This window comes from Corythoichthys intestinalis, chromosome 11 (assembly GCF_030265065.1).
Source record: "Corythoichthys intestinalis isolate RoL2023-P3 chromosome 11, ASM3026506v1, whole genome shotgun sequence".
Lineage (NCBI taxonomy): Eukaryota > Metazoa > Chordata > Actinopteri > Syngnathiformes > Syngnathidae > Corythoichthys > Corythoichthys intestinalis.
In genome coordinates, this window is record NC_080405.1 from 57,338,033 (window position 1) to 57,361,461 (window position 23,429).

Here is a 23,429-nt window from a genome sequence, read left to right on the forward strand (position 1 = left end):
GCACAGCAAATGTTCACTAGCTTACATGCTATGTAATGCTAATGTTTACCAGATAGTTACTGGTGTGCACCAGATTGTTACACGTGCGTGCCAGATTGCTTAAATTTATTTTGTTTTTGTTGATGTCCCTTTAGGGGCTCCTTACATGCTAGCTTTAGCGGGCACTGAAAGTGACGTGGCGGTCCGGATTTTGATACCTATGCTACACAATAAGCGCAGACGACGCTCACATCAACCTTCGGATGTAATGTTTTTGACAAACAAGGAGACAAAAAGAGAGCGTTTTGATGTTCTTTCATCTCATGTCCTTTCTGGAGTGTTTTCCCACCAAGAAATAATTGGCCCGCCCGCCATGGCTCTCGTCCCGTGGGAAGAAGCTCATTTCAAACGCTGTGTCCTCTGAGAACTTCCCCTTTGCCCCTCGCCACCAGTGGATGACCACTCAAAACACGTCTCCCCAACCAAGCGCATTGTGGGAAGGGTCCCCGTGGACGGAGCCCCGATGGTAACCCTGCTTTTTTGTTCCGGGCGATGGAAAATGTCCTCCCGCAGGAGTCGCTAGGTTTAAAGGAGGCGATTAAGCCGCAAATGTGGCCTTCAAGGAAGTGCATCCGTTCTGCCCGGCAACTGGCCACCCGTTCATGAGGATTGTGGCGTATGCAAATGGAGTGGGCTGAGCTTGGAAAAACAAGTGTTTGAAGAAATCTCAAAATTAAAAACTAGTAAATGTCATTTCTGGAGAAATTCCTCTACCATGGGTTACTTCCTTTTGATTTGGTGTCACTTCCTGTTAGGTTTGGGGCATTTTTGGGTCACTGGTTTGTGATTTTATGGTACTTATGAACATAAGGGGATTTGGGGTGGGGAGCCAGAAGTGTTATTGCATGTAATTGTCTTTCCTATATATATATATATATACACGTTGTAAAGCAATAAAACAGCAACAAAAATGAATGAAATGAACAAAAATTTATACTTTTACAATGGATCAAAATAAAATCAGATCAAAATATTTTCTTTTTGATTGAAGCAACTTTTTGGGGGGATTAAATGATTTAGACACAAATGTCCTATCCATAATATGGCCCAAACACAAAAAGGATTGTTTCAATTAACGAAAACTTTTTCGATGAAAATTTAAGTGTTCAAATGCAAATTTTTCAATGCTGTGATGGTTTGTTCAATTGTATTTGTCAAATAATGACCTCTGGTGGCGGCTTTGGGTGTAGTTGAATTCCTGCCTTTCTTTTCCTATGAAGCAGACGTGTCTAACAATGCTAAAGGACAGCTACGTTCTGGTTCGACCCACATGAGGCTGTAAGTTGTTTCAATGAATGTATGTTGGTGTGTGTATTTGTCGTTAAGCGGGGAGATATTGTTTGTATAGTTATATTTAGCGTTTTACGAGGAGAGAAGGGAGAACACGTTAGCATTTTTAGCATCAAAGCTAGCGGACTTTTGTATACAAATGGTGCAGATTTAATTTACTAAATTTATATATTGATTGAATGGAAGGGACGTTTGGCGACTATTTGTTTTGTGTGAAATATTTAGTATAGATATGTGTGTCATTTTCAACATTTTTGTATGTGTGTTTTCAGTTTTACGAATTTATCAAGAGTGAGGAAGTAAAGACTTCAAAATCCACTTTTGCCGCGTTGTGCTGTCTGTCCAGCTAAACAGGCTCACGTTTAGTGAGGACAGAACAAATGTCAAACAGTTTTTCGCATTCAAAAACTTTTTCCATTATTGAATTTTTTATTTTGATTGAAGTGATTTTTTTTTTTGGAAAATAAATAAATAAATAAATAATTAAGCAACTTATTTTTTGATTGAATAATAAAGACAAAACATGTCCTTTCTAAAATGTGGCCCAAACACAAATCAACATTACTTCAATCAAACAAACAAACAAACAAAAAAAAAAAAAAAAAAAAAAAGAAAAAAAAAAAAAGGAAAATAGCTTTCACGTGCATTTTTGGGAGTTTCAAATTCATTTTTGCATTCAAACACTTTTTTTTAAATATTATATTATTATTAATTATATTATTAAATATATATTTTGATTGAAGTAACTTTTTTTTGGGGTGGGAGCAACTTTTTTTTAAAAAATTGAATAATAAAGACACAAAATATACCCCCATATGGCTCTGCCCATGGGATACAATTTTTGACTGGGGTAACTACATTGGCACGACACCGGCAGGCGTACCATATTCAATGGATGACGATCTTGGTGAAGAGTATTGCCTAAGCAGCCTGATTTAGAATTCCCCTCATGAATGGTAGGAAACAAAAAACGCTCATTGTCAACATTATTATTAAAAACATTCTTGAAAATTAATTTCATCGGTCATCAACATGTTGTGCCCCCCCTACTCCAAAAGTCAAACTCCGCCTATCCGAGTCACTTTCTATACATTTTAGGCCATTCTAGGGTAACTTCCTCTAAATTTTGGATCACTCTTCAAACTTGAGTCTTGAAAGAGAGGGGGTCGTCTTATAATCAGGGCCATCTTATATTCAGGCCAATACGGTATTTCTGGATCACTTGCTGTTCATTGGAGACTTCCTGTTTGCTTGCTTGCTGTTGATTGTTTTTTTTGTTTTTTAATGATTTGGGAAAATTAGCGGTTCACTTACTGTATATTTTTTCAACATTTAATTTTCTTTTTTTTTTAATGCATGTAGCTTTGAAAAAAGTATACATATACTTTGGTATCGACATGGGAAATTTTAGTATCTTGACAACAGTAATACAAATAGACCCAAAAAAAATATGCAAGCTGCAAGGTCACGCGGCACAAAGCCGCCGGGATTTCCGAGCTTATTAACGACACTCCGGAGTCTTTCTTCTCCCCCCCACCCCCTCGCTTTTTCAATCCGCCTTTGTTGCAAATTACATGCGTGCACCCGTGTGTGCGTTTTAGCGTTCATCTGAAATGCAAATAACACAGCATTTACATATGAATGTGCATTTATGATGTGGACTGTATGTATTTCCAGAAATGGAAATGTACTCTCATTTCCATCCAACACATCTCTGGCTCTTCTTTAAAATGAGCGTGATGTCATCCTGTCAGTCATCTCGCAGTGGAGCGTGACGTTCACGTGAACTCATCGGCTACCATCGACGGCGATCGGCGTCCGATCCGTTTGAACTGGAAAGGCTGGAGAGCCCAATCAACAGGTAGTGAATCACAATTAATTAGAAGAAAATAAAGTCTAGGGGAACCCCTAATCAATAACAGCAGGTACAATGAAAAGGTAAAGTGCACCCTGTGACCCAATATCAACAAGTGACTTTGAAATGTCCCAACATTGACAGGAAGTGACGACAAGCCAACAAGAATTGTCTTCTCACTGCCCCCAAATTAACAGGAAGCGACGTGGAATTGCCCCCGTAACAAGAGGAAGTGACTCAAAATCACAAAGTGAATTCAAAATGGACTAAAATCATCAGGAATTGACCCAAAATTAACAAAAAAGTGACTGAAATTTCCCAACATTGACAGGAAGTGACCGCAAACCAACAAGAATGCTCTTCTAATGAGACAACGAGAACCAAAAGTGGTATTTGCCATGTGGCCAAATGGATTTTGCCATGTGGCATTTTTTTGCCCTGTTGCATTTTTTTCACCATGTGGCTAAATGGATTTTGCAATGTGGCATGGTTTTTTTTGCCATGTGGCATATTTTTGCCATGTGGCAAAACTGATTTTGCCATGTGGCATTTTTGGCCATGTTGCAAAATTGATTTTTTCCATGTGGCAAAATGGATTTTGCTATGTGGCATTTTTTTGCCATATGGCAAAATTGATTTTTGCCCTGTGGCGTTTTTTGTTTGCCATGTGGCAAAATGGATTTTTCCATGTGGCATTTTTGCCCATGTTGCAAAATTGATTTTGCTATGTGGCAAAATAGATTTTGCTATGTGGCATTTTTTTGCCATATGGCAAAATTGATTTTGCCATGTGGCGTTTTTTTTTGCTATGTGGCAAAATGGATTTTTCCATGTGGCATTTTTGGCCATGTTGCAAAATTGATTTTGCTATGTGGCATTTTTTTGTCATGTGACATTTTTTTTGCCATGTGGCAAAATGGATTTTTCCATGTGGCATTTTTGGCCATGTTGAAAAATTGATTTTGTTATGTGGTAAAATGGATTTTGCTATGTGGCATTTTTTTTTTGCCACGTGGCAAAATTGATTTTGCCATGTGGCATTTTTTTGCCATGTGATATATTTTTTTTGCCATGTGGCAAAATTGATTTTGCCATGTGTCATTTTTTTGTCATGTGGCAAAACTGATTTTGCCATGTGGCATTTTTCTTGACTTATGGCAAAATTGACTTTGCCATGTGGCATGTTTTTGCCATGTGGAAAAATGAATTTTGCCATGTGGCCTTTTTGGCCATGTTGCAAAATTGATTTTGCCAAGTGGCATTTTTTGCCATGTGGCAAAATGGATTGTGACATTTGGCTTTCTTGTTTGTATGTGGCAGAATGGATTTGGAGTTTGGAAAATTTGGATGTGCATAGGCGTCAATGGTATATCCTGACTTGGTTGCCAGTTGAATGTCATTTTGCTGTAATGCTAAGTGTATGGTCAAAAATCGCAGCCATACATGTTTTTCTGCCATTTGAAATGAATGGAAAATTCGGACATGCATGGCCGTCAATAGCATGGAAGTTCACGGCCTTCAAAACTGCCAATACCCCCCAAAAATATCACATACCCCCCCCCCCCCAAAATGCGACAAACTTAACAAAAAAAAAAAAAAAAAAAATGCAACATTTCAAAATCCGTTTTGCCACTTGGCAAAAAAAATGGTACATGGCAAAATCAATTTTGCCATTTGGCAAAAAAAATGCCACATGACAAAATCAGTTTTGCCACATGGCAAAAAAAAATGCCACATGGCAAAATCATTTTTGCAACATGGCAAAAAAATGCCACATGGCAAAAAAAAAAAAAAAAGCCACTTGGCAAAATCAATGTTGCCATATGGCAAAAAAATGCCACATGGCAAAATCAGTTTTGCCATATGGCAAAAAAGTGCCACATGGCAAAATCCATTTTGCCACATGGCGAAAAGAATGCCACATGGCAAAAAAAAAAAAAAAAAAATGCCACATGACAAAATCCATTTTGCCACATGGTAAAAAAAATGCCACATGGCAAAATCCATTTTACCACATGGCAAAATCCGTTTTGCCACATGGCAAATACCACTTTTGGTTCTCGGCCATTTCTAACTGCCCCCAAAATCAACAGGCAGTAACCTGGAATTGCACCTGCATCAACAAGAAATGACCCAAAATCAACAAGTGACTTCAAAACACACGGGAATCAACAGAAAGTGTGCATGGTATTACCAAAATCAACGGGAAGTGACCACAGATTCACAAGAAGTGACACGGTATTGCCACAAAAACAACAGGAAAAATCAAAAAGACCCCTTTCCCACTGGCCAAAAAACCCGTGTCAACCCACTAACAATCGGCTTTTGGTGGCAGTGGGAAAGGTGCAGCGACCCGCCTCGACCCGTGTCAATCAACCCGCCAAGCGACCCGCGTTAAAATCACCTCGGCTCTGATCGTCATGCAGTGTGAAAGCAAAACCCCGGGTCAACAGTCAACACCCTAATCTACATGGTGACGTAGGCTCTTACCTGATGCGTCATAACAACATGCCAGTCGCCTCCCATTTAACACGCCCCACAACCGTAGTTACGTCGATGCTAACAACAAAGCTAGTAGAAGAAGAAGAATTCACGTCGCCTACGTTGCCTCAGCACAAGCAGAGTGTTGATCCTTTGCCGCATTTCGACCATTTTGAGGGCAGTAAAAAGCATGCAAAGAGAGAACACAAACGGAAAGGAGGCTTCCATTTTGCTCTGCATTGTTTACTTCCTTGAATTGAATGAATTTGGTCGCATTTGTCGACGCGTATCTTAGCGTGGTGACATCACGTAACCTTACGCACGGCTGAGGAGGGGTGGGAGGTTAGACGGGTGAAAAAAAAAAAAAGACGGCTGTTTTTGTCAATGGGAAAGGTGCCTAATGCCAATTGCTCGTCGGTTGCACGTTGACCCACTAGTTTCAGTGGGAAAGGAGTACAAATGTCTTCAAAATGCACTAGAATCAACAGAAAGCCACCCATAATTAACAGGAAGCGGTATTTTATACTTGCTAAAACGTCAACAGAAAGTGACTCAAAATTAACATAAAGTGACCCAAAGTTAACAGGAAGTGACATGATATTAATCCATACTTGTTGGTTGGGGTCTGTTACAGTGTTGCGCAGTCCGGCTTCTTTTATCAGTCAGTTTCGTAACAACAGGGGGGTTCACCTGGGTGGGTTGTTAGCCCTTCACAGGAGAGTCGGTTGGTGGGGCTACTACCTCACAGCGTACCGACACGCTAGGGTCTTGTTTGTCTGGAACCTACCTGGAGACCGTCTCACTAAGGGTGACCCTACCAGACGCGAGCTCCAGACGGTATCGCTCTCCAGGGTCACTGGAACGCGCAAGCCCCCTTGCCACATCAAGGCCAAGACCCAGAAATGCCCCCTCTGCCCCCCAATCAGGCTGGCTTCATGCCAAACCGCTCCACATCAGATCACATCTCCGTCATGCCAAATACCATTTTGCTATACACAAAAAAAACTGCCATATGCCAAAAAATGCGATATACTGAAAAAAACTGCCATATGCACAACCCATTTTGCCATATAAAAAATGCCATAGGCCAAAAGCCATTTTGCCATCTTCCCCCCAAAAAAGGCCATATGCCAAAAGCCATTTTGCCATATACCAAAAAAATAAAATGCCATATGCCAAAAGCCATTTTGCCAATACAAAAAAAGCCAAATGCCAAAAGTCATTGTGCCATATAAAAAAAGTCATAAGCAAAAAGCCATTTTGCCATCTTTCCCCCAAAAAATGCCATGTGCCAAAAGCCATTTTGCCATTTACAAAAATAAATTCAATATGCCAAAAGCCATTTTGCCATATGCCAAAACATGTAATATTCCAAAAGCCATTTTGCCAATACCCCAAAAAATACCATATGCCAAAAGCCATATAAGAAAATGCCATAGGCCAAAAGCCATTTTGCCATCTTTCCCCCCCAAAATGAAATATTCCAAAAGCCATTTTGCCATTACCCGAAAAAATACCATAAGCCAAAAATCATTTTGCCAATACAAAAAAAAGCCATATGCCAAAAGCCATTTTGCCATATAAAAAAATGCAATAGGCCAAACGCCATTTTGCCATCTTACCCCCAAAATGCCATATGCCAAAAGCCATTTTGCCAAAACCCAAAAAATACCATATGCCAAAAGCCATTTTGCCATATACCCAAAAAAAAAAAAAAAAAAAAAAAAATGCCGTATGCCAAAAGCCATTTTGCCAATACCCCCCAAAATACCATATGCCAAAAGCCATTTTGCCAATACCCCAAAAAATACCATATGCCAAAAATCATTTTGCCAATACAAAAAAAAGCCATATGCCCAAAGCCATTTTGCCATATAAAAAAATGCAATAGGCCAAACGCCATTTTGCCATCTTCCCCCCAAAATGCCATATGCCAAAAGCCATTTTGCCAAAACCCAAAAAATACCATATGCCAAAAGCCATTTTGCCAAAACCCAAAAAATACCATATGCCAAAAGCCATTTTGCCATATACCCAAAAAAAAAAAAAAAAAAAATGCCGTATGCCAAAAGCCATTTTGCCAATACACCCCAAAATACCATATGCCAAAAGCCATTTTGCCAATACCCCAAAAAATACCATATGCCAAAAATCATTTTGCCAATACAAAAAAAAGCCATATGCCAAAAGCCATTTTGCCATATAAAAAAATGCAATAGGCCAAATGCCATTTTGCCATCTTCCCCCCAAAATGCCATATGCCAAAAGCCATTTTGCCAAAACCCAAAAAATACCATATGCCAAAAGCCATTTTGCCAAAACCCAAAAAATACCATATGCCAAAAGCCATTTTGCCATATACCCAAAAAAAAAAAAAAAAAAAATGCCGTATGCCAAAAGCCATTTTGCCAATACCCCCCAAAATACCATATGCCAAAAGCCATTTTGCCAATACCCCAAAAAATACCATATGCCAAATGCCATTTTACCAATATAAAAAGCCATATGCCAAATGCCATTTTGCCATGTAAAAAAATGCCATAGGCCAAAAGCCATTTTGCCATCTCCCCCCAACCACAAAATGCCATATGCCAAAAGCCAATTTTGCCAATACAAAAAAAAAATCATATGCCAAATACCATTTTGCCATATACCAAAAAACTGGCACATGCGAAAAAAATGCCATATACCGAAAAAATGCTATACGCCAAAAGTCATTTTGCCATATATAAAAACAAAACAAAACAAAACAAAAAAAAACCTGCCATATGCCAAAAGCCATTTTGCTATATGAAAAAAATGCCATAGGCCAATAGCCATTTTGCCATCTTCCCTCCAAAAATGCCATATCCCAAAAGACATTTTGCCATATACTAAAAAATAAAATGCCATATGACAAAAGCCATTTTGCCAATACAAAAAAAGCCATATGCCAAAAGCCATTTTGCAAAAAAAACCCCAAAGTACCATATGCCAAAAGCCATTTTGCCATATGCCCATATGCAAAAAAAATACAATATGCCAAAAGCCATTTTCTTAATACCACAATAATTGCAATATGCAAAAAGCCGTTTTGCCAATACAAAAAAAAAAGCCGTATGTCAAAATCCATTTTGCCATATACCAAACACCAATTTCCGGCCTTCGCGCGGCTGCCATTTTGACTGGTTCAACTGGCAGCAATCCTTCGCCGCCAACGACCACATTCTCACGGCCACGTTTTCCAAGACCCCCCCGTATGACTCGAAATTTCTTGTACATATTCCTAGCGATATGTCTCGTGCTCGCCTTTGACGAGCCGTCTGGCGTACCGCGGCTTTTAAAGTACCGGCGTCAAACTTTGCACCTTTCACTAGTGTTCAGGGCCAACTGCTTAAAGTGCACTTTGCCTCTCATCCGGGCGGACGGGAAAAAAACACATGTTATCGACACAAATTACCGGTGAGTCTACAGCGCGTTCTTGGAATCTGAATGCGGCTGAACAGCGGCGGCGTCTCTTTTGTGTCGACGCAAAGCTCGCGCTGAACTTTAATAATGACTGGGTGAAAGGAATTCAGTGGGTTTGTGTTTGCCGTGAATAGAGGAGCCACTTCATCTTCTAATTATTCAAACACATGCGCGCGACGAGGCCTTTCAGCGCCGCCGCGTTCGCGCGCTCGCCGTTTTCAAGAGACTCAAAACATGAGCAAAGAAACTATAGCGACCTTGCTGATGGCATTTGTGGAATACAAATAATCATAATTACAATCACCAAAGCTGATGAAAAGGGCCTTGCTTATACCTTTTTCAAAAAAAGTGTTGCTTTGACCTTCGGGCCACCCTAAACCTGCGTTAGATGGCGGAAAGCCAGAAATGTTTTTGTATATTCGTCACCTGGAGAGAACGATTACTGGCATTTTTTTGCCATGTGGCAAAATGGATTTTGCCACGTGGCATTTTTTTGCCATGTGGCAACATGGATTTTGCCATGTGGCATTTTTTTTCCGCATATGGCAAAAAGGATTTTGCGATGCGGAAATTTTTTGTTGCCATCTGGCAATTTTTGTTGCCATGAGGCAAAATCTATTTTGCCATGTGGCAAAATGGATTTTGCTATGTGGCATTTTTTTTTGCCATGTGGCTGTTTTTGCCATGTGGCAAAATTGATTTTGCCATGTGGCATTTTTTGGCCATGTGGCGTTTTTTTGCCAAGTGGCGAAATTGATATTGTCATGTGGCATTTTTTTTGTCATGTGACATTTTTTTTGCCATGTGTCAAAATGGATTTTGCCATGTGGCATTGTTTTTTTTGCCATGTGGAATTTTTTTGGCCATGTGTCAAAATGGATTTTGCCATGTGGCAATTTTTGCCAAGTGGCAAAATTGATTTTGCCATGTGGCATTTTTTTTTTGCCATGTAGCAAAATGGATTTTGCCATGTGGCGTTTTTTTTTGCCATGTGGCAAAATTGATTTTACCATGTGGCTTTTTTTGCCATGTGGCATTTTTTTTTTTTGCCTTGTGGCTTTTTTTGCCATGTGGCATTTTTTTTTTTGCCATGTGGCATTTTTTTCGCTAGATGGCAAAATGGATTTTGCCATGTGTCATTTTTTTCGCATGTGGCAAAATGGATTTTGCCATGTAGCGTTTTTCCCCCCATGTGGTAAAATTGATTTTGCCACGTGTTTTTTAATTTTTTTATTTTATTTTTTTACATGTGGCAATTTTTTGTTGCCATGTGGCATTATTTTGCCATTTGGGAAAATAGATTTTGCCATGTGGTATTTTTTGTGCCATGTGGCATTTTTGTAACCATGTGGCATTTTTTTTTTTTTTTTTTTTTGGCCATGTGGCAAAATGGATTTTTCCATGTGGCATTTTTTTCTTGCCTTGTGGCTTTTTTGCACACCATTTACCATGTGGCATTTTTTTGCCATGTGGCAAAATATATTTTGCCATGTGTCATTTTTTTTTCGCATGTGGCAAAATGGATTTTGCCATGTAGCATTTTTTTTCCCCACGTGGCAAAATGGATTTTGCCATGTGTTTTTTCTTTTTCCAAGTGGCAATTTTTTGTGGCCATGTGGCTCTTTTTGCCATTTGGCAAAATTGATTTTGCCATGTGTTTTTTTTTTTTTTGCCATGTGGCATTTTTCTGCCATGTGGCAAATGTATTTTGCTATATGGCATTTGTTTTGCAAGTGGCAAAATGGATTTTGCCATGTGGCATTTGTTTGTTTTTTTGCCTTGTGGCATTTTTTTTTTGCCATATACCAGAAAATGATCTAAAATTTACAGAAAGTTACCCTAGAATGGCCCAAAATGAACAGAAAGTGACCCGGAAGTACCCTAAAATTACAAGGCAGCAACCCAAAACTGACAGGAAGTGACACCAAATCAACAGGTTAAATCCAAAGGTAGCAGCCCAGTACTGCCCGAAAAATCAACAGGAAATGATGGAAAATTGACAGGAAATGACGCAAATCAACTCATTGCCCGTCATTGACAACGCTCGACGTCCAATTCACTTATACTGGAAGGACTGACTGTAAACGCTCATCTCCCGGTGCGATCATTCGTTCGCTCTCAGTCCAAATGAATTGGACGTCTATCCCCGTCAATGGCGCCCACGCTCGCTGGCTTCTACAATTCTCAAAAGCCAAGCATCACCCGCCCGCCGTTAAATTGTTATGACATGATGTCAGACTGACACAATGAGAGCTCGCTCGTTTGGCTCTTTGCATCTCGGAAAAAAAACAGAGGAGAACGTCCTGGAGGTGAAATCTTCGTCATCCTCGTTTGTAACATTCTCGTCTTCAAAGCCGGGATGCGCTTGAACCGGCGCCTTCTCCTCGGGGGCGACGATGAGAAGCTGAAAAACACAACAGGCGCCGTGTGAAGAAAAACTTTCTTTTGTCAGATGCAAATGATGAAAACGTGTCGGCTTCATTCGTGAACCAGACGAAAGAACAAAGCGCTCGTTCCAGTTTGGAGTCCCCCAGGGCTCTTTTCGAGGGACACCTGCGTTTAACACGCCATTGGCATGGATTAAAGTGGAAAAAAACAACTTTCTGTTCATTTTGGATAAATTTTGGGGCATTCTGGAGTCACTCGCTGTTCATTTTGGGTCATTTCCTGTTGATATTGGCACATTTTCAGAACACTTCCAGGTGATTTTGTGTCACTTCCCAGTGATTTTGGGGCATTTCCTGGTGATTTTAGGGCATTTACGGATCCCTTTGTTTCACTGGTCACTTCCAATTGATTTTGCGGCCTTTTTAGGACACTTCCAGTTGATTTTGTGTCACTTCCCTTGTGATTTGAGGGCATTTACAGATTATTTGATTTTCATTGGTCACTTCATGTTGATTTTGGGGCATTTTTAGAACACTGCCTGTTGATTTTGTGTCCCCCCCCCCCCCAAAAAAAATAAAATAAAATAATTCAAACTAAAATCCTTTTTTGCCACATGGCAAAAAAAAGTGACACATGGCAAAAAAATTCAATGTGGCAAAATCCATTTAACCACATAGCAAAATCAATTTTGCCACATGGCAAAAAAAAAAAAAAAATGCCGCATGGCAAAATCCATTTTGCCAAATGGCAACAAAAAAATGCCACATGGCAAAAAATGCAATGTGCAATGTAGCAAAATCAATTTTGCCACATGGCAAAAAATGCCTCATGGCAAAAAAATGCAATGTGGCAAAGTCCATTTTGCCACATGGCAAAATCCAGTTTGCCACATGGCAACAAAATATTGCCACATGGCAAAGAAAGCCCCATGGCAAAATCCATTTTGCCACATGGCAAAATTAAATGCCACATGGCAAAAAAAAGTGACACATGGCAAAAAAAATTCAATGTGGCAAAATCAATTTTGCCAGATGGCAAAAAAAAACGCCAGATGGCAACAAAAAATGCCACATGGCAACAAAAAATGCCACATGGCAAAAAATGCAATGTGCAATGTGGCAAAATCAATTCTGCCACATGGCAAAAAATGCCACATGGCAAAAAAAAGCAATGTGGCTAAGTCCATTTTGCCACATGGCAACAAAATATTGCCACATGGCAAAGAAAGCCCCATGGCAAAATCCATGTTGCCACATGGCAAAGAAAGCCACATGGCAAAAAAATGCAATGTGGCAAAGTCCATTTTGCCACATGGCAAAATCCAGTTTGCCACATGGCAACAAAATATTGCCACATGGCAAAGAAAGCCCCATGGCAAAATCCATTTTGCCACATGGCAAAATAAAATGCCACATGACAAAAAAAAGTGATACATGGCAAAAAAATTAAATGTGGCAAAATCAATTTTGCCACATGGCAACAAAAAATGCCACATGGCAACAAAAAATGCCACATGGCAAAAAATGCAATGTGCAATGTGGCAAAATCAATTCTGCCACATGGCAAAAAATGCCACATGGCAAAAAAAAAAAAGCAATGTGGCAAAGTCCATTTTGCCACATGGCAACAAAATATTGCCACATGGCAAAGAAAGCCCAATGGCAAAATCCATTTTGCCACATGGTGAAAAATTTTGCCATATGGCAAAAAATGCCACATGGCAAAATCCATGTTGCCACATGGCAAAATCCATTTTGCCACATGGCAATTTTTTTTGCCATTTGGCAAAATCCATGTTGCCACATGGCAAAATCCATTTTGCTACATGGCATAAAAAATGCCACATGGCAAAATCCATTTTGCCACATGGCAAAATAAAATGCCACGTGGCAAACTTTGAGGACCATTCAGGTTTTTGTAAAGGGCTATAGAAATAAATTTGATTGACTGATTTATTGATTGATTGAAAATCCATTTTGCCACATGGCAAAAAAAAGGCACATGGCAAAATCCATTTTGACACATGGCAAATACAACTTTTCGTTCCCGGCCCTGCATCCCCCTGGCGGATTGTACACTAGATACCCCCGCCCGCTGCTTCCTTTCTGTCAAAATTGTAATCGACCAAGTGAAATATTCAAAAAAGGTGTGGAATAAGGATCATATGATAGTAACGTCACATCAGCGATCGTAAAAAGCACTGATGCGCCCCCGCTCGTGTACCAACCACAATAATGGCCGACACAATGAAACAATTCAAAGCACCATAAAACACACACACAGTTCGTTCCACGGTGTCCTGTTAACGCTCGTATCGCTTTGATGATGTCAGGGAGGTGATGAAAGTCAACACAGCTACATTAGACATAGGATAAAAAGCGGCGGTTAAAGCGCCGGCGAGCTTTGTCACCGCATTATCGGGCGGTAATGAGGGGATGAAGAGAAGAGCGGCGTACTCCACGTCCGCCTTTGCGGGCGCCGCGGGACGCCATGGGCTTTACATACATTTTTACACTCGTTAGCCGCACTCAACGTAAAAGGAAAAGAGGTCTGCTGTGTCTTAAAGTGTTTTTTTTTTTTTTTTTTTTTTTTTTTTTTTTTACATTACCATCTTGTCCGGACTTCAATCTATATCATGAAAATACAATACTGGCCAAAAGTATTGGCACCCTTGCAATTCTGTCAGATAAGCCCTAAACCTATCCCTAACCTAACCTAACCTAACCTAACCTAACCTAACCTAACCTAACCTAACCTAACCTAACCTAACCTAACCTAACCTAACCTAACCTAACCTAACCTAACCTAACCTAACCTAACCTAACCTAACCTAACCTAACCTAACCTAACCTTAAAATGATTGCAATTACAAATGCTTTGGCAGTAATATCTTAATAAATTTTGCTTGCAATAAAAAACAAAAACAAAAAAACAAAACAAAAGAGAATGGGAAAAAAAAAAAAAAAATCAATCATGATCATTTTACACAAAACTCCAAAAATGGGCTGGACAAAAGTATTGTCACCCCTTGAAAAATTATATGATGCTTCTCTAATTTGTGTAATTAACAGCACCTGTTACTTACCTGTGGCACAAAACAGGTGGTAGCATTTACAAAATCACACGTGCAGTCAGTTAAAATGGATTAAAGTTGACTCAACCTCTGTCCTGTGTCCTTTTGCATTGATTTTCTTTCTTTTCTCCATGCTCAAAGAACTGTCTGAGGACTTCAGAAGCAAAATTGTGAGGAACCATTGTGAGGAACCCAAAGACCTGAATGTTCCTGTGTCTACAGCGCGCAGTGGCATCAATAGGTGTAAAGCCCACAGCACTCTGGCTAACCTCCTTAGATGTGGCCGGAAAAGAAAAATTGACGAGAGATTTCAAGGAAAGATTGTGTGGATGGTGGATAAAGAACTTCGACTAACATCCGAACAAGTTCAAGCTGTCCCTCAGTCCGAGGGTAAAACAGTCTCAACCCGTATTATCCGTCGGCGTCTGAATGAAAAGGGACTCTATGGTTGGATCCCCAGGAAGACCCCACTTCTGACCCAGAGACATAAAATAGCCAGGCTGGAGTTTGCCAAAAATGTTTTGAAAGAAAGTTCTCTGGTCAGATGAGACAAAAGTAGAGCTTTTTGGGAAAAAGGGCATCCACAGAGTTTACAGGAAAAAAAAAAACAAGGCCTTCAAAGAAAAGAACTCTATCCCCACAGTCAAACATGTCTGAGGTTTCCTGATGTTTTGGGGTTGCTTTGCTTGCTCTGGCACTGGACTGCTTGACCCCATGCATGGCATTATGAAGTCTGAAGACTACAGACAAATTTTGCAGCATAATTTGAGAAAACATACTATACCAATTTTCCAGAAATTGCATTTTCAAACAGGAAGTTACCCAATATAAACAGGAAGTTACCCAATACGATCTGGAAGTGACCTGGAAAACCTCCATATCAACACAAAGCGACCCCAAAATGCCACAAATTCAACAGGAAATGACCCGGAAATGCCCCCATACAAACAGGCAGTTACTCAATATAAACAGGAAGTTACCCAATATGAACAGCAAGTGTACTGGAAAGGCCTCCATATCAGAACAATGTGACCCCAAAATGTCCTAAAATCAACAGGAAGTGAACCAATATACCAATTTTCCAAAAATTGCATTTTCAAACAGGAAGTTACCCAATATAAACAGGAAGTTGGCCAATATGAACCGGAGGTGACCTGGAAAAGCCTCCATATCAACACAAAGTGACCCCAAAATGCCACAAAATCAACAGGAAATGACCCGGAAATGCCCCTATACAAACAGGCAGTGACTCAATATAAACAGGAAGTTACCCAATATGAACAGGAAGTGTCCTGGAAAGGCCTCCATATCAGAACAATGTGACCCCAAAATGTCCTAAAATCAACAGGAAGTGAACCAATATACCAATTTTCCAAAAATTGCATTTTCAAACAGGAAGTTACCCAATATAAACAGGAAGTTGGTCAATATGAACAGGAAGTGACCTGGACAAGCCTCCATATCAACACAAAGTGACCCCAAAATGCCACTAAATCAACAGGAAATGACCCGGAAATGCCCCTATACAAACAGGCAGTGACTCAATATAAACAGGAAGTTACCCAATATGAACAGGAAGTGTCCTGGAAAGGCCTCCATATCAGAACAATGTGAGCCCAAAATGTCCTAAAATCAACAGGAAGTGAACCAATATACCAATTTTCCAAAAATTGCATTTTCAAACATGAAGTTACCCAATATAAACAGGAAGTTAGCCAACATGAACAGGAAGTGACCTAGGAAAGCCTACATATTAACACAATGTGACCCCCAAATGCCACGAAATCAACAGGAAATGACCCCATACAAATAATAAGTTACCCAAAATGACCAAAATTCAACAGCAAGTGGCACCAAATCAAACGGAAGTCACCTGGAAATATCCCAAAATCAACAGGAAATTATCCAAAATATACAAAAAGTAACCCCGTAATGCCTCAAAATGTACAGGAAGTGACCCATACCAATATACCAATTTTTCCAGAAATTGCATTTTCAAACAGGAAGTTACCCAATATATAAACAGGAAGTGTCCTGGAAATGCCTCCATATCAAAACAATGTGACCCCAAAATGTCCTAAAATCAACAGGAAGTGAACCAATATACCAATTTTCCAGAAATTGCATTTTCAAACCGGAAGTTATCCAATATGAACAGGAAGTGACCTGGACAAGCCTCTATATCAACACAGTGTGACCCCAAAATGCCACAAAATCAACAGGAAATGACCCCATACAAATAGGAAGTTACCCAAAATGGCCCAAATTCAACAGGAAGTTGCCTGGAAATTTCCCAAAATCAACAGGAAATATACAAAAAGTTACCCCGTAATCCCTCAAAATGGACATTAAGTGACCCCTATCGATATACCAATTTTTCCAAAGATTGCATTTTCAAACAGGAAGTTACCCAATATGAACAGGAAGTGACCTGGAAAAGCCTCCATATCAACACAAAGTGACCTCAGAATGTCGTAAATCAACAGGAACTGAACCAATATACCAACTTTCCAGAAATTGCATTTTCAAACAGGAAGTTACCCAATATAAACAGGAAGTTAGCCAATATGAACAGGAAGTGACCTGGAAAAGCCTCCATATCAACACAAAGTGACCCCAAAAGGCCTTAAAACCAACAAAAAGAGACCCCAAAATGCCACAAAATCAACAGGAAATGACCCCATACAAATAGGAAGTTGCCAAAAATGCCCCAAATTCAACAGGAAGTGGCACCAAATCAACTGGAAGTCACTTGGAAATTTCCCAAAATCAAAAAGTAACCCCGTAATGCCTCAAAATGTACAGGAAGTGATCCATACCACTATACCAATTTTTACAGAAATTGCATTTTCAAACAGGAAGTTACCCAATATAAACAGGAAGTGTCCTGGAAATGCCTCCATATGAAAACAATGTGACCCCAAAATGTCCTAATATCAACAGGAAGTGAACCAATATACCAATTTTCCAGAAATTGCATTTTCAAACAGGAAGTTACCCAACATAAACAGGAAGTTAGCCAACATGAAAAGGTAGTAACCTGGAAAGCCTACATGTTAACACAATGTGACCCCAAAATGCCACGAAATAAACAGGAAATGACCCCATACAAATAAGAAGTTACCCAAAATGCCCCAAATTCAACAGGAAGTGTCACCAAATCAACTAGAAGTCACCTGGAAATTTCCCAAAATCAACAAAAAATTATCCAAAATATACAAAAAGTTACCCTGTAATGCCTCAAAATGTACAGGAAGTGACCCATACCAATATACCATTTTTCCCAGAAATTGCATTTTGAAACAGGAAGTTACCCAATATAAACAGGAAGTTAGCCAATATGAACAGGAAGTGACCTGGAAAAGCCTCCGTATCAACACAAATTGACCCCCAAAAGGCCACAAAATCAACAGGAAATGACCCGGAAATACCTCCATACAAACAAGCAGTTACCCAATATAAACAGGAAGTTACCCAATATGAACAGGAAGTGTCCTGGAAATGCCTCCATTAAAAAAAAAAAAAAAAAAAAAATGTGACCCAAAATGTCCTAAAATCAACAGGAAGTGAACCAATTTTCCAGAAATTGCATTTTCAAACAGGAAGTTACCCAATATTAACAGGAAGTTGGCCAATATGAACAGGAAGTGACCTGGAAAAGCCTTCATATCAACATAAAGTGACCCCAAAATACCACAAAATCAACAGGAAATGACCCGGAAATGCCCCCATACAAACAGGCAGTTACCCAATATAAACAGGAAGTTACCCAATATGAACAGGAAATGTCCTGGAAAGGCCTCCATATCAACACAAAGTGACCTCAAAACGTCCTAAAATCAACAGGAATTGAACCAATATACCAACTTTCCAGAAATTGCATTTTCAAACAGGAAGTTACCCAATATCAACAGGAAGTTACCCAATATCAACAGGAAGTGACCTGGAAAAGCCTCCATATCAACACAATCAAAAGGCCTTAAAACCAACAAAAAGACACCCCAAAATGCCACAAAATCAACATGAAATGACCCGGAAATGCCACCAGACAAACAGACAATTACCCAATATAAACAGGAAGTGACCCCGAAAGGCCTCAAAGTCAACAGGAAGTTACCCATTATACCGTTTTCCCCAGAAATCGCATTTTCTAGTTTGCATTATTTTCAGACCGACTTTACCGATCGGGATGTAAACAGCCGTGCACGGTACGCGAATCCTATCCCCTGTTTTTGTCAGAGAACAAGCCAAAGCTCTCACCGCGACTGGCGACCATAAAGAGGAGACGTCAAATTTGAAATGTTGGCGTCAGCGCAACAGCGGCGCCGCGGTCCTCGAGCGAATTTCCCCCCTCGCGGCTGAAGAATGCGAGAAAAGGTTAGCAGGTGGGTGATTGGCGGCTGGTATTTACCGGGCCAAACCGTGTCGAAAGGGGGGGAAAAAAAGACTCTTACTCTTCTTTCAAGCCTTAAACCTGTTTTAAAAGCCATATTCGGAACCTTAAACTTTGTTGGAAACTCTGACCTTGAATCCAACCATACTTTGAAACGCTACACCTGTCTTCATTCATTCATTTCATTCATTCGTTTATTTCAGGCCATGTTTTTAACCCGTTACAGGGCACTCAGATTGGACATCTTGTGCTGTCAATGGCACTCAAACATGAGCATTCACAGCCCCAAAATGAACAGGAAGTGACCTGTAAATGACCACAAGACATTCTTCGGTTTCCGTGCCACATCATTTCCTGTTGATTTTGGGTTACAGAACAGGAAGTGATGCTGGAATGAGTCGGAAGTGACTCAAAATGAACAGGAAGTGACCTGTAAATGGTTTCAGCGCCACGTCATTTCCTCTTGATTTTCAGTCATTTTGAGGAATTTATAGGTCACTTCCTGTTGATTTGGGGTTACTGAAAAGGAAGCATCTCCCCAATGAATAGGAAGTGACTCAAAATCCAAAATGCTCTAAAATGGAGAGACAGCGAGAACCAAAAGTGTTATTTGCCATCTGGCATTTTTTGGCCATGTGGCAAAATGGATTTTGCCTTGTGGCATTTTTTTACCATGAGGCAAAATTGATTTTGCGATGTGGCATTTTTTCTTTGCCATGTGGCATTTTTTGGGCCATGTGACAAAATTGATTTTGCCATGTGGCATTTATTTTTTGCCTTGTGGCATTTTTTTTGTCATGTGGCAAAATGGATTTCTCCATGTGGCAAAATGTATTTTGCCTTGTGGCATTTTTTTACCATGAAGCAAAATTGATTTTGCCATGTGGCATTTTTTCTTTGCCATGTGGCATTTTTTTTGCCATGTGGCAAAATGGATTTTGCCTTGTGACATTTTTTTTAACATGTGGCAAAATTGATTTTGCCATGTGGCATCTTTTGGCCATGTGGCAAAATTGATTTTGCCATGTGGCATTTTTTTTTTTTTTTTGCCTTGTGGCATTTTTTTGTCATGTGGCAAAATGGATTTCTCCATGTGGCAAAATGTGGCATTTTTAGGGCCATGTGGCATAATTGATTTTGCCAAGTGGCATCTTTTTTGCCATGTGGCATTTTTTGCCACGTGGCAAAATGTATTTTGCCATGTGGCATTTATTTTTTGCCTTATGGCATTTTTTTGTCATGTGGCAAAATGGATTTCTCCATGTGGCAAAATTTTGCCTTGTGGCATTTTTTGTACCATGAAGCACAATGGATTTTGCCATTTGGCATTTTTTTGCCACGTGGCAAAATTGATTGTGCCATGTGGCATTTTTTTTTTTTTTTTTTTTTTTTGCCTTGTGGCATTTTTTTTGTCATGTGGCAAATGGATTTCTCCATGTGGCAAAATGTATTTTGCCTTGTGGCATTTTTTGTACCATGAAGCAAAATGGATTTTGCCATATGGCATTTTTTCTTTGCCATGTGGCAAAATGGATTTTGCCTTGTGACATTTTTTTAACATGTGGCAAAATTGATTTTGCCATGTGGCATCTTTTGGCCATGTGGTAAAATTGATTTTGCCATGTGGCATTTTTTATGCCTTGTGGCATTTTTTTGTCATGTGGCAAAATGGATTCCTCCATGTGGCAAAATGTGGCATTTTTTTAGCATGAAGCAAAATGGATTTTGCCTTGTGGCATTTTTTTGTCATGTGGCAAAATGGATTCCTCCATGTGGCAAAATGTGGCATTTTTTTAGCATGAAGCAAAATGGATTTTGCCATGTGGCATTTTTCTTTGCCACGAGGCATTTTTTTTTTTTTTTTTGCCATGTGGCAAAATGGATTTTGCATTGTGGAATTTATTTAAACATGTTGCAAAATTGATTTTGCCATGTGGCATTTATTTTTGCCATGTGGCATTTTTTGGCCATGTGGCAAAATGGATTTAGCCATGTGTCATTTTTTTGGTCATGTGGCAAAATTGATTTTGCCATGTGGCATTTTTTTTTTTTTTTGCCATGTGGCAAAATGGATTTTGCCTTGTGGCATTTTTTTTACCATGTGGCAAAATGGATTTTGCCATGTGGCATTTTTTTTTTTGCCATGTGACATTTTCTTGCCATGTGGCAAAATTGATTTTGCCCTGTGGCATTTTTTGCCTTGTGGCATTTTTTTTTTTTTACCATGTGGCAAAATGGATTTTAATCACAGTTACTGATAGAGTCATTGTGAGATTAATCGTTTGTTTTGATTAATCCACCGCACCATTAACTACAAGTGACTGCTTTCTCGCCGGAAAGTACTTTCCACACGGTGTCACTACCTGCACCCTCAGCGTTCACGTCTCGGCACTTGAGCGCAGCGTTTTTTTCCCTTTTTTTTCGGATGCCTTTTTTGATATGCGGCGCCCGCAGCTATTTCCTGTCAGGCATCAGACGAGCTGCCGGCATCATCGTTTGCGACGTCGTTATCTGATTCCCTCAGAAGACGGCGGGGAGTGATGAAATAAATAAAAAGGAATCCTTCACAAGCCTCAAACGCACGTGTGATGAGGAGAATGATGATGATGAAGATGAGGAGGCCATTGATGACAATTCCAAAAGATTTTTCATCAGGCAAATGAAAAACGGCAGGGCGATACATGCAAAAAAAAAAAAAAAAAAAAAAGACTTCAGAGATCCTTGGGAGCTTGTCATATTTAGTTTGCACGTATAGCAGGCGCTACCTTGAATGCAACATCTCTTAAAGGTACAGCGCCTCGGACGAAGAGGACGCATTTTGACTGGGACGCTAACCGGACACGCCAGATTGACGCCACTAACTGTATGAAAGTTGAAAAAATTACTCTTGGCATATGGCAGTTTTCGTTGGCATATGGCAAGATTTCTTTTGGCATATGCCGTTTTTTTTTTTTTTTTTTTTTGACATATGGCAGTTTTTTGGCAATAGGCAAGATTTCGTTTGGCATATGGCAAAATGGCTCTTAGCATATAGCAGTTTTTTTTTTTTTTTTTGACATGCAAGATTTCTTTTAACATATGGCAGTTTTTCTTTTTTGACATGTAGCAAATTTTTTTTTGCATATGGCAAAATGGCTTTTGGCAGCTTTTTTCTGCACATGGCAAAATGGCTTTTGGCGTATGGTAGTTTTTTTTTTTGCATTTGGCAAATAGCTTTTGGCATATGTCAAATTTTTGGGCATATGGCAAAATGGCTTTAGCATATGGCGTTTTTCTTTTACAGATAGCAGTTTTTTGGCAATAGGCAAAATGGCTTTTTGCATGTGACAATTTGTTCGACATGTGGCAAGATTGCTTTTGACATTTGGCAGATATTTTTGCATATGGCAGTTCTTTGGCATATAGCAAAATGGCTTTTGGCATATGACAATTTCATATGTGGCAAGATATCTTTTGGCATATGCAAGATTTCTTTTGGCATATGGCAGTTTTTTTGTACAAATAGCAGTTTTTTAGCATATGGCAAACTGGCTTTTGGCATATGGAAGGTTTGGTTGGCATATGGGTGTTTCTTTTTTTGACATATGGCAGTTTTTTTGACATATGCAAGATTTCCTTTGGCATATGGCAGTTTTGTTACATATTGCAGTATTTTTTGCATATGGCAAAATGGATTTTGGCATGTGGCAGTTTTTGTTTTTGACATATGGTAAAATGGCTTTTGGCATATGACTGTTTATTTCTGCACATAGCAAAATGGCTTTTGGCGTGTGGCGTTTTTTTGGCACATGGCAAAATGGCTTTTGGCATATGGCATTTTTTTTTTTGACTTATGGCAAATAGCTTTTGGCATATGACAAAATTTTCAGCATATAGCAAAATGTTTTCTGCATATGGCAGTATTTTTCTTACATATGGCAAAATAGCTTTTGGCATATGTCAATTTTTTGGCATACGGCAAAATGGCGTTTGGCATTTGGCAGTTTTTTTTCTTTGGCGAAAGGCAGATTTTGGCATATGTCAATTTTTTTGGCATATGGCAAAATGTTTTTTGGCATGCCAAAAAACTGCCATACGCCAAAAGCCATTTTGCCATTTGCCAAAAAACAGCCATTTTGCCATGTGCAGAAATAAACAGCCATACTGTATGCCAAAATCCATTTTACCATATGTCAAAAAATCCAACTTTTCATTCTCAGCCCTGCTGAAACACTGCTACCTCGCTTCATTCTCCTCATTGGCTGGAATATCAGATGAGCCAGGGAAATGGTTGGACAATTGAGGTTTGCAAGACGGTACGGCATGATCAATCAATCAATCAATCAATCAATCAATCAATCAATCAATCAATCAATCAATCAATCAATCAATCAATCAATCAATCAATCAATCAATCAGGAAGTGCCGTCTTACTTTTTAAGCCATTTATTAATCCTTTGACACTCAATCATACTGTATGACAA

General features: G+C 39.5%; 1 long non-coding RNA gene across 1 annotated transcript in view; it reads left to right on the top strand.

Annotated features, from left to right (window-relative positions):
* The first annotated feature begins 1,241 nt into the window (after positions 1–1,241).
* LOC130924513 (uncharacterized) overlaps positions 1,242–23,429 on the top strand; it is a 40,844-nt gene continuing 18,656 nt past the window's right edge. Inside the window, exons 1-3 of the long non-coding RNA XR_009064888.1 lie at positions 1,242–1,317; positions 3,007–3,190; positions 14,715–18,958. This is a non-coding gene — a long non-coding RNA (uncharacterized LOC130924513). The remainder of the gene's footprint in view (positions 1,318–3,006; positions 3,191–14,714; positions 18,959–23,429) is intronic.